Raw genomic sequence first — 13,634 nt, forward strand, 5'->3', positions numbered from 1 at the left:
ATTCGTATTCCCGGGATTTAAAATAACACATCGCGATTCTTATTCATGTGAGTGTGTTGCTATGAAATTTTCAGAACCTGTATGGCTAGTTCGTAATGTCTGGACTACTAGTTTCAAAAGACGCAGTCTAATTTTATAATTAAATACAAAGTAATAGAGTGGTGTAATCATATTAGTAGATTAGGTCATTCCAAAACCTTAAAGATAATATTTATACCTTTTACCAGATCCAATTTGAAATTATATCACAAGCATTTTTACCCATTTGAAATTTTAACAGATTTATTTAATTCAGAAAACATTCCATATCAATTTTTGTTGCTAAATGGAAGCATACAATTAAATATGGAAATAGTTGATCCCTTGATGGTGGGGCATTTAGAAATCATTTTTCATAAACGCGTTTGTGTGTGAGCAAAATGCTGACATTTTTTATATCTGAAATTTCGAAGTAAAGTGTACTATGAAATACAGTTGTTTTATTGTTATTTCATAAAGTTTTCACATGGGTGACTTGCGGACGTGATCAGAGCACGCCTATCTCGACTGAAATGCCCTCTTCGGGTTGAACCCACCTAATTCAATGGAAGGTTCACAGCGAACAGTATACTTGTGATTGCGATATTGTCCTCCTCAAGCCATTGCTACTCGGACTAGATCACGCACAACGGGGCCTGTACACACACGACTGCTAATTGCAACACAGAAGCAACCATGCCCACAAACGTGACATTCCTAATACAGGTCTCACGACCAGCACTCAAAGCCCGATTATCTTAATACAGCTCTCCTAGCTCCTCACAAAACAGCAATGAATCGACTAATTGTGCTGAACGCCGGTATGAGATTAAATAAAATAACTTAGCTGTCTCTGCATGGCAGCACTTTTGTGTAGTAGTCGTTAGTAAATAAAGGTAGATGGTGTTCTTGCACTGACACCCTCTCACTTTCTAATAGGAAAACGACTCACAACTATCCCTTCTGGCCCATCGAGTTCAGACTCTGATTTAACACGTATATGGAGAAGTCGCCAACATTTAATTAACTCCTTTTGGAAAAGATGGCCATGTGAAAAGAAGATGGCCATTTCACCATGTGAAGAACCCACCTAAAAGGAACTGAAATCCGGGTCGGAGATGTGGTCTTATTGCAGGAAGACGTCAGACCTCCGCACATCTGGAGGAAAGCACGCATCGAGTCAGTGATCTTAGGCCGTGACAACAAAGCCCGTACATGCATACTGCAAGTAAATGGAGGGACAATTTTCCGGCCGGTGCAGTTGGTCATCCCCCTGGAGGTCGACCAGGGCGGGGAGGATGCTGCACGCCGGTACGAGATTAAATAAAATAATTTAGTTGTCTCTGTATGGCAACACTTTTGTGCAGTAGTCGTTAGTAAATAAAGGTAGATGGTGTTCTTTCAAAATATACCGAAGTTGTGATTTAATTACGTTTGTGCGAATTAACAAATTGTATCCATTCACTGAATTCTGACACAGAAAAAATTCTGGTGCGGTAGTAATGGGACACAGCTACCACTACAACCAATTCACTACTACATGAGACATGTTAACTCAATTCAATTTTGAGGTACTTTTTGATAGATTACGGTTGACATTGCTGGTAGCCAAGGCCCCACAAGATGTTTCCGAATTATTGAAAAACGTTTTGAAAACTACATGCATCTAGCAGCCCCATATTTTCAGAAGAGCTTCAGAATATTTTTAACTGTGTATATTTTTTAAATTCAAAAGTAATGCTTTCTGATAAGTGTTCCTGTTTTCATATACTAATCAAATAAATTTAGGCAATTTTGTAGAGGTGTAAACTATTTTTTTTTCAATATTTTGTGAACTACGTTTTAATATACTAAGGCATGCTCATTTTTTTTCACATTATTTATTTATTGAGGCATAATTACTTACTAAGCATTTTCCTGAAATTTCTTATAGTCATGCATTCCTTCTACCGATAATAATAAAAATAACGTTTAATATAATCTAGATACTCTTAGAGAAGAAACTCAATCATTTCATCAGGAATGAACCTTTCTGGTGATAGAATAAATGAAAATGCCTACTACGTATCTACAAACCATCTTTCAAGAATTTGGTGGTTCCTTGGAGATTCGAATACTACCTATTTCACTAAAACTTATTCTCCTAGGTAAAGAATTTAGTAAAGCGCGACGGTTGAGCAGGTTCAGACTGCCGAACTTACGGCAAAATGGGAAAACAGAAGGGTTGTTATACCCCAGGGAAAACTAGGAATTGCTATCTGTGTCGACTAGGCATTAGTTCGACATGAATTATCCAATGGATTAGGAAATTAAGCCTCCGACATTAGTTTGCAGTCCCATGGGGTCTGTAGCAGCTTGAGAAGATTGCTCCTCGGTTAGGAATATTTCCAAAGTTGTATCATACAGAAAGGGGGGAGTATTTGTAAGGCTATGCTGAGATTTGCTAAATCATGAAGGTATTTGTATAACACTTGCTTAATTATCCATAACAATGGAGGATGAGACAGTATCATTTGTGACTTATGCATTTGCGATATCTCCTTTCAGTTACTTTTGGAAAATCGAAAAGAGGATGATTTGCTTTTATTAACAAGATTGCTGCATTAATGCGATAAATAATTCTGATAACAAAGGGATTTCAAAGAGCCCAAGATTCTTAAGCCATTCGATTAATTCGGGATAATAATTCCGTGATAATTATTTCACGTTAAGTTGGAAGCAAATGTTTATTGAGTTTTAATTAATATAATTCTCCTGTGATGGATTTAACAAGCATTGGAATAGATTTAAGCTACATGATAGCAAGTGGTATTCGCTCTTCCTGGAATCGGTGAAAGTTTGAAACAGGAATTTTTTCTTTTTTACTTAAATTTATTGTTACTTTAAAATTTTAAATTTTTTATAAATCAACAGCTTGCACATTTGACTTCTTGCTAGTAAAAAACACAGTCTAAGATAACTTATTTTATCATAAATTTAATTAAAATATAATTGATTGAAAATGTAAATTGTAAATGTAAATTGTAAATGTAAATTGTAAATGTAAATTGTAAATGTAAATTGTAAATGTAAATTGTAAATGTAAATTGTAAATGTAAATTGTAAATGTAAATTGTAAATGTAAATTGTAAATGTAAATTGTAAATGTAAATTGTAAATGTAAATTGTAAATGTAAATTGTAAATGTAAATTGTAAATGTAAATTGTAAATGTAAATTGTAAATGTAAATTGTAAATGTAAATTGTAAATGTAAATTGTAAATGTAAATTGTAAATGTAAATTGTAAATGTAAATTGTAAATGTAAATTGTAAATGTAAATTTCTCATAAAGTCAAATTAAACTGCTGACAAAATTTCGATAATAATTGAATGATATATAAACCCTGTAAACCAATGAATGTAAGGATTAAATTCATATTTGCACATACATTTTGTTTGAATTAAAATAATGTTTGATGTTAAATGAAATATAGATTCAGCAGTTGCGTTTTTAGATTTCAAACACAGAAAAATTTCGAATTTAAAAAATATCAATGTAAATGATGTGCATGCACAACACTATTGACTACTCATGTTCGACATGAAAATTAAAATATTATTTAAATTAACAAATAAATTGCAGGCATACATGGTAGTTATAAATTCACTGGAAATAAATAGTTCCAACTGTCTCTGAGAAGAAGTTTTGGTGTAGAGAACGTCAAAAGAACAGTAACACCAGAAACGTTTTCACATAATAAATCGCAGTAATTAAATTTAATACAGCGGACGTAGGCGAAGCATAAGAGACTATTACTGTCTACAAGGTTATTAACTCAGTGCAGTGTGAAGTTTTGTTGAAGCGGTTGTATTAACTAAGCTTTATTTCTTGACAGCTACTACTTTAATATTTAGCACCTGCTTCAAAGAGACCTGAATAATATAAATATTAAATAAGAGAAAAAACATACATTAGCAAAATATAATGAATTGGGAGCTCTAAATATTCAATATTCTAACATAGAGAGTATTTTTAGAGTTAATGAGCAACCATTTTTGCAGTAATCATTTAAAAAAAATCCCCTGTTAACGAGCTGGTGTCTTGCTTGGACAAATCAAGATGTTTAAATTTTCCCTTTTCGATGACGTTTAATTGTGTAAACAAAAATCTTACAACAAATTCTCTTCTAAAATTTCCGTATTTAAAATAGAGTCAGGCATAAATGCGTGACTTTTCTCTGACACCATTTGCTAAAATAACTCAGTAAGGATGGCAAGTACGTAACACCCTCAATGGGAAAACACGACGCCTTTACGGTATTGTTTAAAAATTGTATATGTGTTCATCATTGAAATTGACTGCATTTCTTGCGAAACTTAGCTATCAGCTATTTCATTTCATGTACATTCTAAATTCAATAATTACATTTTTCTTAAAAGACGCATTAAACAAACTTCTCTAGATAAAATATTTTTAATTAGAAAGCAAGAGGAAAAATAAAAATATACTTTAAATTAAGTTTCATTTTTTTTATTAAGTTTATTTTAACGTAAGTTTTTTTTTTCAAAATAACGATCAAAAACAATATAAAATTATACACTAACGACAATATTCGTTCAGAGCTTTATTTATCAGACAAACCAAATAAAAAGCAATCTACTCAAATATGAAGAAATAATACGAATTGCTTTGCTAAAAATAATATAAAAAATATATTTAATCCAATAAACAATCTAAATTACGTCAGACGATGTTATTCCAATTTCAGCAACAAAAAAAAACTTTTCTTCGGAAAATGTAATCTTTAAGGAAAATGCGAAGTTTTCCAATTGGTATCGGAAGTAGTTCTTTGCTCAATTGCGTGACTCATAGATTCAAAACTGCTTGAGAAACTCTCTTTTCGAATGGCCATGAATACGCAAGACCTTTTTGTACATCTGTGTATTTTTTTTTTCTTCTCCCTTTTACTATTTTCTTCAAAGACTGCATAAGAAAACTTCACATCCTTCGTCCATGCATTGAAAGAGCCCAGAAACTCCTCCTCCTTCGGTATTTTGTTCAATCTGCTATTGAAAACATCTGTCGGCATTTGCTTACGAATATTCCGGAGCCACATTTTTAATGCTGTTTCTGGCACGATGCAGAAAATGGCGTCAGCTGGCGAGAAAAACTTCCCCATTTTCTGTGATCCAATCGAACGAAGATATATTGAATGTTCTGCTAACGTAGCAGAGGGTTAATATCTGGAAATGTATTCCAGTAGGTGCCTTTTTTTGCATTTAAAATGATTCTGTTAAATCGCAGGAGCCTTTCCGTGTAAATAGAAAACACTTTTTATTGCAGTTAGTACATGACATGGCCTAACACAGACATATCAATATGCGTTTAAATTTAAAACGTTTCCAACTGGTTAAGTAAACACTTCAATAGCATATGGTTCTCATGGTTCAGTGATTCTCATAGCCCATAGGCACCGTAAAAGCTTTTTACATTAAATATAAGGATATTTTTTTATCAGATTATCTCTTTAAACAACGTTTAAAAATTTTATATCGAAATGCTTAGTATTATAATTTTGCTACTGTACTAAATATTAATAATAACTAAGTTCAAAAATGTTATTTCACAAGTGTGTTTTCTTCACAGAAGTTCATTTAACTTAATATGCATTTTCAATAAATATTTAGAAGGTTTATTTATTATCATCATCCTATTTACCTTACGCCTCTAATCATTATTATATCATTATCATATCGTAAGTTAACATAGTTCTAGTTTGTAATAGGTGTTATCTTGTTATCAAAGTACTATTTGCGAACGAAGAATACACTTTTGATCACAAATCACAAGTGTGGTATTGTTGCTTATCCATAACATATACGTTACTTAGTTATCAAATTTTTACAATTAAAAATAAACAAAAATATGCATATTGTTGCCTCCTTTTAAATTTCCTAAATATGTTGAATTAAATTATAAATCAAACAGCTTATGTTGAATCAAAAATAACTATAATCAATGCATCTTTTAAAAACCTTATAATAATCAACCTCAACTGATTTAGCCATTTAAAAAATTAAACGAGATTAAGAGGTATTAAACGTAACTGATTCTCTTGCTTTCCTTTTCTTAAAGCTGTTGCTGTCTGATCTCCCCTACAAGCATGCATGTTTAGTCCTGACAGCCTTGCAAGCCAAAAGCTTTTTACTCAACCAAACTCACTCATTAGTCTTGCGGATCAAATCAAAAAATGAAACTAAATGTGTGGTAAACCACAACTAGCTGTGCAATAAAAATAGCTTGTGATTTGCTTGTTCAATTTGAGTTATGCAATGTGATCTGAAAAAAAAAATTTCATGGACTCGCTTTGTTTTCTTTTTCGATATGATAAGCGTTAATTTCGCCGCAAAATTACCTGTCAAAATACTAATTTGACATTAGTGTACCCACGTCTCTTAAAAACCATCTTCATTGGATTTACTCTTGCATGTTTTGACTGCCTTGATTTGCTTGAAATTAACGCTTCTCAAGAAAATTAGAGCAATCGCAATATCTGTTTATGCTTAAAGGGGCAAAATAATTCCAAGATTGATCAGTCTTTGATAGGTCTTTGGAAAATATTAGAAATACATTCCAGTAAACATACAATTTAAAAATGTTTTTTTAATTTCATATATTTTTGAAATTTTTCAGGATAGTGCTATATACACTGGTGTAAGAAATTAATAGAGTTTGTAGACTTGGTCGATTATCTCTTGAACTACAGGGGTGATTTTAATGAAATTCTATATGTACATACACTGAGTGGCCAAATTATTATAACCACCTCAGAGTTTTATGCAAATGAGTTATTGCGTCACATAGTTGCTGCTGGAGGGCAAGATAACCATAACACGGGAATGCTGGACAAGTGAGTCATCAGTTATACTGTGTTGCCTGCTCAGCTATGGGAAAGAAAAGTGATTTAACTGAATTTCAGCGTGGAATTATTGTGGGTGCGAGATGTGTCGGAACGAGCATCAGCAAAACGGCTGCACTTGTGAAGTGTTCTAGAGCAGCAGTTGTTAATGTGTACAAAGAATGGACAATCAAGCAAAAAACCGGATCTCAACGTCAGACTTGTGGTCGTCACAGGGTACTGAATGCTCGATCAGAGAGAAGGCTGGCCAGGGTTGTGCAGCGCAATAGGAGAGCAACAGCGCGACAAATTGCAAGTGATCTTAATCAAGGAGCAACTGTGAACGTCTCTGAACGTACTGTTCGATGCACATTGCGCCGTATAGGGTATGAAAGCAGACGACTGAAGGGGTGGTCATAATAATTTGGCCACTCAGTGTATATTAATACAATACAAAACAAATAACCATTCAACAATTGTAATACACCCGCATGATCATGTGCAACACTCGTTGGAGTTGAAAGGTATGAAACTGCAGTTGCAGAATAAGCATAAAAAATGGGTTAATTGGGGGTATGGTCTCCTCTTACAGATGTATACAGGCCTTGCAGCGTGACTTCATACTTGAAATAAGGCAGTTTATCATTTCCTTGAGCGACCTTGCCCAGTCTTTCTCTCGATTTACCCGGTATTTTGGAACTGTTTCCATAAGTTACACACGACGCTGGGCGTTAAATTGATCACTCAAAATCTGGATCTGAGATTGGCCTGCTTCTAGCCACTCACAATTCGCCACCTCATTCCATCATCTAAACGTTGGTGGTTACTCATTTTTACTGTTACAATTTGAGTTTAACTTATTGCTGAAAAATAACACCAAGAAATTCGCCGAGGTCTGCTAGCTAAACTAAATGCGTCATAACTTTCGCGCACTTATAAAACCTGTTTCTCCACTGTCTCCGCCTACACGCTACACGTGTACGAGTACGAATTTGAAGTACAATATTTACATTTTTGTCTAGAAACAATGGTTTTACAGTTTCAGTTCTTTCCAAGAAATTTGATAAAATATTCAAATTCTCTTAATTAATTTCTCTAGCGTATATTGGATATTTTACCTTGTCGTATTTAGATACTTCACTACCTTTGATATCAAGTGATTTGGTATATGATGTTTAATTTTTTATTGGAAAAATCAGCGAAAATAAGAAAATAACTTTCGTAGAGCAAGGTATTTATAAGAAACTTCTTCCCAGTAATGGAAACATTGAAAATATCTGATATCAGTCAATATCAGTCTGAAATTAAAAAGTGTTGATACAATCAGTGCTTCCAGCTTATAAAAATAAAAAAGTAAAATTTCAATACTATAACCCGTTTTTCAACAAAAATGGTTTCTGTTTTCTGTTGTGATTAAAATGAAATCAATTTTAATATATTTGATATTCTAGAAAAAAAATCATTTTCAACCTTGGATAAATTCGTTAATTTCAAGTGGTATATTTTATTTCTTCTATTTCGTATTTCAACTTTTTTTTTCTATCATGAGATATTGTTCTCGGAAAACAAAAAAAGGGATTAGTTTCCTTTTCAAATTTAAAAATTATTTTCTTTGAGAAAAGAACTACCAATTAAAAAAAAAGGAAAGGAATATTTTATTCGATTCCCCTGAGAAAAAATATCTCTTAAGGAATCGTATCTTTCTAATCTTTTGAATGAAAATAATAATTTTCTAAAAGAATTTGAAAAGATGGCTTAAAATTTTTCATATTCGCTTTTCAGTGATATTTAAACTCAATTGTTTGAAATATCTTATAAAACAGAATTCTTCCTTTCTTAAAATAATTAAAAAACAAACACATTAATTTCTCTTTAATATTTCGAATTCATTTGATGAATTTTATTGCATTAAATAAACTCGAAATTTTATTTTTATTAATATTAATTTGTATATTTTAATGTTTGTTTTAGGATTGTAAATATTTAATTTTTAATGTTTTCCCATTGGAACTTTAAAATACCTTCTATGTTAATATTTAACTAACACAGTTATTATAATTTGTGAAGATTTACTCTTAACGAAATTTCGCATTGTTTCACAATGCTTATACACTTCAGGTTTTAAATCAAATATTGTTTTGCTATTAATTATTTTTTCTTGATTTTTAACTTTTATTTTATTAAAAACTACTTTTTTAATTATTAAATATTAATAATGTGTAAACATTAGCTTTTAATAAATAAAAAGGCCTTGTTTTGTTTTGACTAAAGAATATTTCTGAACAGTATTTTTTTTTTTCTTTTCGAAAGGTGTTTTCCGACTTATATACATTAACAAAGATAATGAAAAATATGAATAGCTTTCTATGCTCGAACTTCTTTACATTTTTTTGAACAAATAGAAACATTAAACTAATTCCATAAATTAGGATAACTGTTATTAAATTTTAGAGTAGTTTCTAACGTAAGAAAAATTAAAAGGTTAAAATACAGATTGTAAAACAGAACATTTGCTTGCGATACGGAAAAAGTAAAAAAAAAATAATAATAACCATAGCAGTAAACAAACAACTAAACAATGATGAAGGACTGAATTTACTACTCAATATTGCTCTAAACATTCGTTTATATTAATGCTTTTAAGCAGTAGCCCATGATTGTTTCGGACTTAGACAACTCGGATTTGAATACCAGCATTACCGTCGCGCCAGGCTTAGGTTTTTTTTACAGTTATCATCTTTACCTCCATATTTAATATACATAAATGTGAATCAGTTTTTTTCAAAAAAAGTTTCCTGCTAACAAATGTTTGTTCTAATACTTGATTCATAAATGTTTTGTATTCCAATTGAGTGCAAGCAATGGATCGGCGTTTCAACTTTGGTCATAAATTGAATAGTATATAGTTTGTTTACACGCACACACACACACACACACATATATATATATATATATATATATATATATATATATATATATATATATATATATATATATATATATATATATATATATATGTGAGGAGATCATACTAGTGACACAAAATCGAAGAGTCTTTGAATAAACATAAGGTAAAATCTTGCAAACAAATGCAAAAAGGGAAGCGTTAGCACATATGATTGGTCCATTAAATAGGTCGATTGATTTCTCCTGTTCTTATGGTTCAGTTTAAGGGAAAAACTTAAAAGTTTAATTCGTCCATTCTCAAATCTAAAGATAGAATAAAAAGACAGGATCTGAATAATAAAGTGCTAGAAAGCGTTTAATTTTGAATAATAAATTATCAATTAGAATATATGTAAAGAAATAAAATTAAAAGAATTGTTAAAGCTTGCACGAAACATGCCGTGTCACGAAATGACGAGATACAAAACATGCAAAGATGGAATGAAAAAAAACCGATGTAATAAAAAACATTTTATTCAACAATATGAAATCAAACAACACTATGTCTCCCATCACAGGAACTGCTCAAAATTTTTGGTGCCCACATTAACGTTGGCTTCACACCGTCGAAGGAGTTGTCGTCGTACATAGGAGAAAACTCTAGGTATCTCTCCATATATGGTGTCAGCAGCTCCAAATATTCGATCAACAGGGTTTTCAGAAGAATTTATGGAACCATCACCGCAGTCGAGGCTCTTTATATTACCTCAAAAGAAAAAGTCCAGACCTAGAAAAAAAACCAATTCCTTCTAGCGTGTTATGACTTATGTTCTGACCATGGATTGTATGTTGACTTATGCTAGTCTTCTATCACCCCCCCCCCCAAACGTATGCATCATGAGTTTTGAAACACGTTTTATGTATATGTACACAGATTTTAAAATGTATTATGTATCCATTCCGAGCGCATTTAATTTCTAATAATTCATTATTAGGTCTAGGTAATTTTTTTTTTGCAATGCATGCTGGTGCAATTTTTTTTCCAATCATTCCCAAGAATTTTAGTGGACTTAAAAGTAAGGTTTTGCCTTACAAACCATGAATAATAAAATATTCTATTTACAGGAACCTTGATGGCTTGGAAACAGCATACTCGCCTCCCAATCCGGTGATCTAGTTTTGAAATCAAGCTGCAACTAGTCGATTCGAATTCTGGGACTGGCTCGAACTGACCATAGTGCTGAAATTAAAAGGCCCCTATGGTAAGCGGATAATTTGTTAGGATCTCTTTGCTATCAGACTAGCCAGGGGAAGTTTTCGCGGTTTTTTACTAGGAGATAATGATAATTTGAGTCAGTGTCATCCCAATTTCATCTGACAAATTGACTTGTTCTTGTGATTAATGCTGAAGTTTCCTTGTATTTTGGGTCAGGCTCAAAATCACCAGGTACGAAATTGAACCTTTATATCCACAATCCCAAAAATAGATTGGCAGATTCATGTCGGTGATAAAATAAAATAATTAGATTATACTCAATATATTTTTTGTATAATATGAATTACAAAGATACGTTTAGAGATCACATGAGCTTTATTTTGATCCATGATTTTCAAAGGTATATCAAATCTAGTTTTAAAAACAATGACAACCTTTCTTCAACCATTTGGAGTTTCAATTGTTCAAAAACTAGTTGTTCTAGCATAACAAATGACAGCCTATAATTATAGATAGTATTTTTGTAACATGAAATCGTGTTTTTTGGGTGAATATATATATATATATATATATATATATATATATATATATATATATATATATATATATATATATATATATATATATATATATATATATATATATATATATATATATATAATATGAACTGCAAAGACAATGCTTAAATATCTCATGAGTCTCATTTCGGTCCGTACCTTTTAAAGGGGATTCAAAACTAATGAAAAGAAAAAGAAAGGCTAACCGCTCTTTAACCAATTGAATCACCAGGTACGAAATTGAACCTTTATATCCACAATCCCAAAAATAGATTGGCAGATTCATGTCGGTGATAAAATAAAATAATTAGATTATACTCAATATATTTTTTGTATAATATGAATTACAAAGATACGTTTAGAGATCACATGAGCTTTATTTTGATCCATGATTTTCAAAGGTATATCAAATCTAGTTTTAAAAAAAATGACAACCTTTCTTCAACCATTTGGAGTTTCAATTGTTCAAAAACTAGTTGTTCTAGCATAACAAATGACAGCCTATAATTATAGATAGTATTTTTGTAACATGAAATCGTGTTTTTTGGGTGAATATATATATATATATATATATATATATATATATATATATATATATATATATATATATATATATATATATATATAATATGAACTGCAAAGACAATGCTTAAATATCTCATGAGTCTCATTTCGGTCCGTACCTTTTAAAGGGGATTCAAAACTAATGAAAAGAAAAAGAAAGGCTAACCGCTCTTTAACCAATTGATGTCTCAATTGGTCAAAAACTTGTAGATCAGCTGACTTCCTCATGTAAAATGACAGCCTGTATTTATAGCTAGTATTTTTGTTACATAAAATCTTGCGTAAATGGAATTTCATAAAATCTATCCGAGCTCATCAATATCCTTCTGCCAAAAAGGGCATCCGGGCATCATCAAATAATCGAGAAATTCCACCAACGCTCTTTTATTTTCTCGACTCCTTTTGTGGCTGACGCAACAATGGACAGGCAACGAAATTTGTCCCTTCTAAATATAATACGCCCAGTCCTTTGTTAACAAGCTCTATTGTTCGACCCTTCCTCAGTTTAATCTCGTCCAATATCGGAATTTTTAGTTCTTTTTCGACACCATCACCCCTTTGCCACCCTCACTTTCTCCCTTGTGTGCTTGAAAGAAAGATCTTGTGGCGAAAAGCTTATGTAAGCTTCCCTTATTCCATTCATCGTTGCCGACTATCGAGTTATATTTTTTTCTGCCCTTTAACTATTGGTATATATATATATAGTAATATATATTTTATGTTTTTTACCTCCATATGGTGCTCATCGTTCCTTTTAGAAAAGAAAAGTGCTTTTTTTTCGATTGTTGTAAAAGAAGAATGCGCTATTTTAAGAATTTATTGTTTATGGCTAGTACTATTTGCTGTAACGTAATATCTGAGCAACCTTATATCTATGCATGATGCATACCTTACACATAAAAAAAAATTTATTGTGAAATCAGTTATAAGAATATATTGAGATGGATGATTTTATTAAATATCATTTAATCATTTTTATACTCTTCTTTAACATGCTTATTTATCTATGTCACAAATTTATCAACGATTTTTGTATAGAATGAAGCGCAGGTTCTCACTGTTCTTTTTAAGAACAATATCATTTAAAGCTAATGTGAGTAGCATTGTTGAAGAAAGAAAACTATGTGTAATTTGTATTTACAGAGTGTACGTCTGCTTTTCAATTTAGTGTTTATTTCAATATCGTCTCAAAATACTCATAACTTAAACCTTGATCATGTTTTTATAAATGACTATATTAAAAAAGTGGGCATGCTTACAATAACTGTTAGTTGTGACTTAGTGTGACGTCATTTAAACAAAGGTTGTTTAAAGCGGTTGTCCAAAACAAATGATCGAGCTTGCTATTTGACACATAATGTTATAAAAATAAATTTTTTTCTCGCAGAAGTAAATTGCTTTTGAAACTGTTTATCTAGTCAAAAAATAATCAGCTAAATGAAAAAATATTACTTCGCTTTAATTTCAGATTAGTTAAGTGTTAAAGTTGCCTGAATATCTCCAAATGCCAATTA

The sequence above is a fragment of the Parasteatoda tepidariorum genome, chromosome 1, assembly GCF_982258835.1.
Source record: "Parasteatoda tepidariorum strain Cologne lab strain chromosome 1, Ptep-v5.0, whole genome shotgun sequence".
NCBI classification, from domain to species: Eukaryota; Metazoa; Arthropoda; class Arachnida; order Araneae; family Theridiidae; genus Parasteatoda; species Parasteatoda tepidariorum.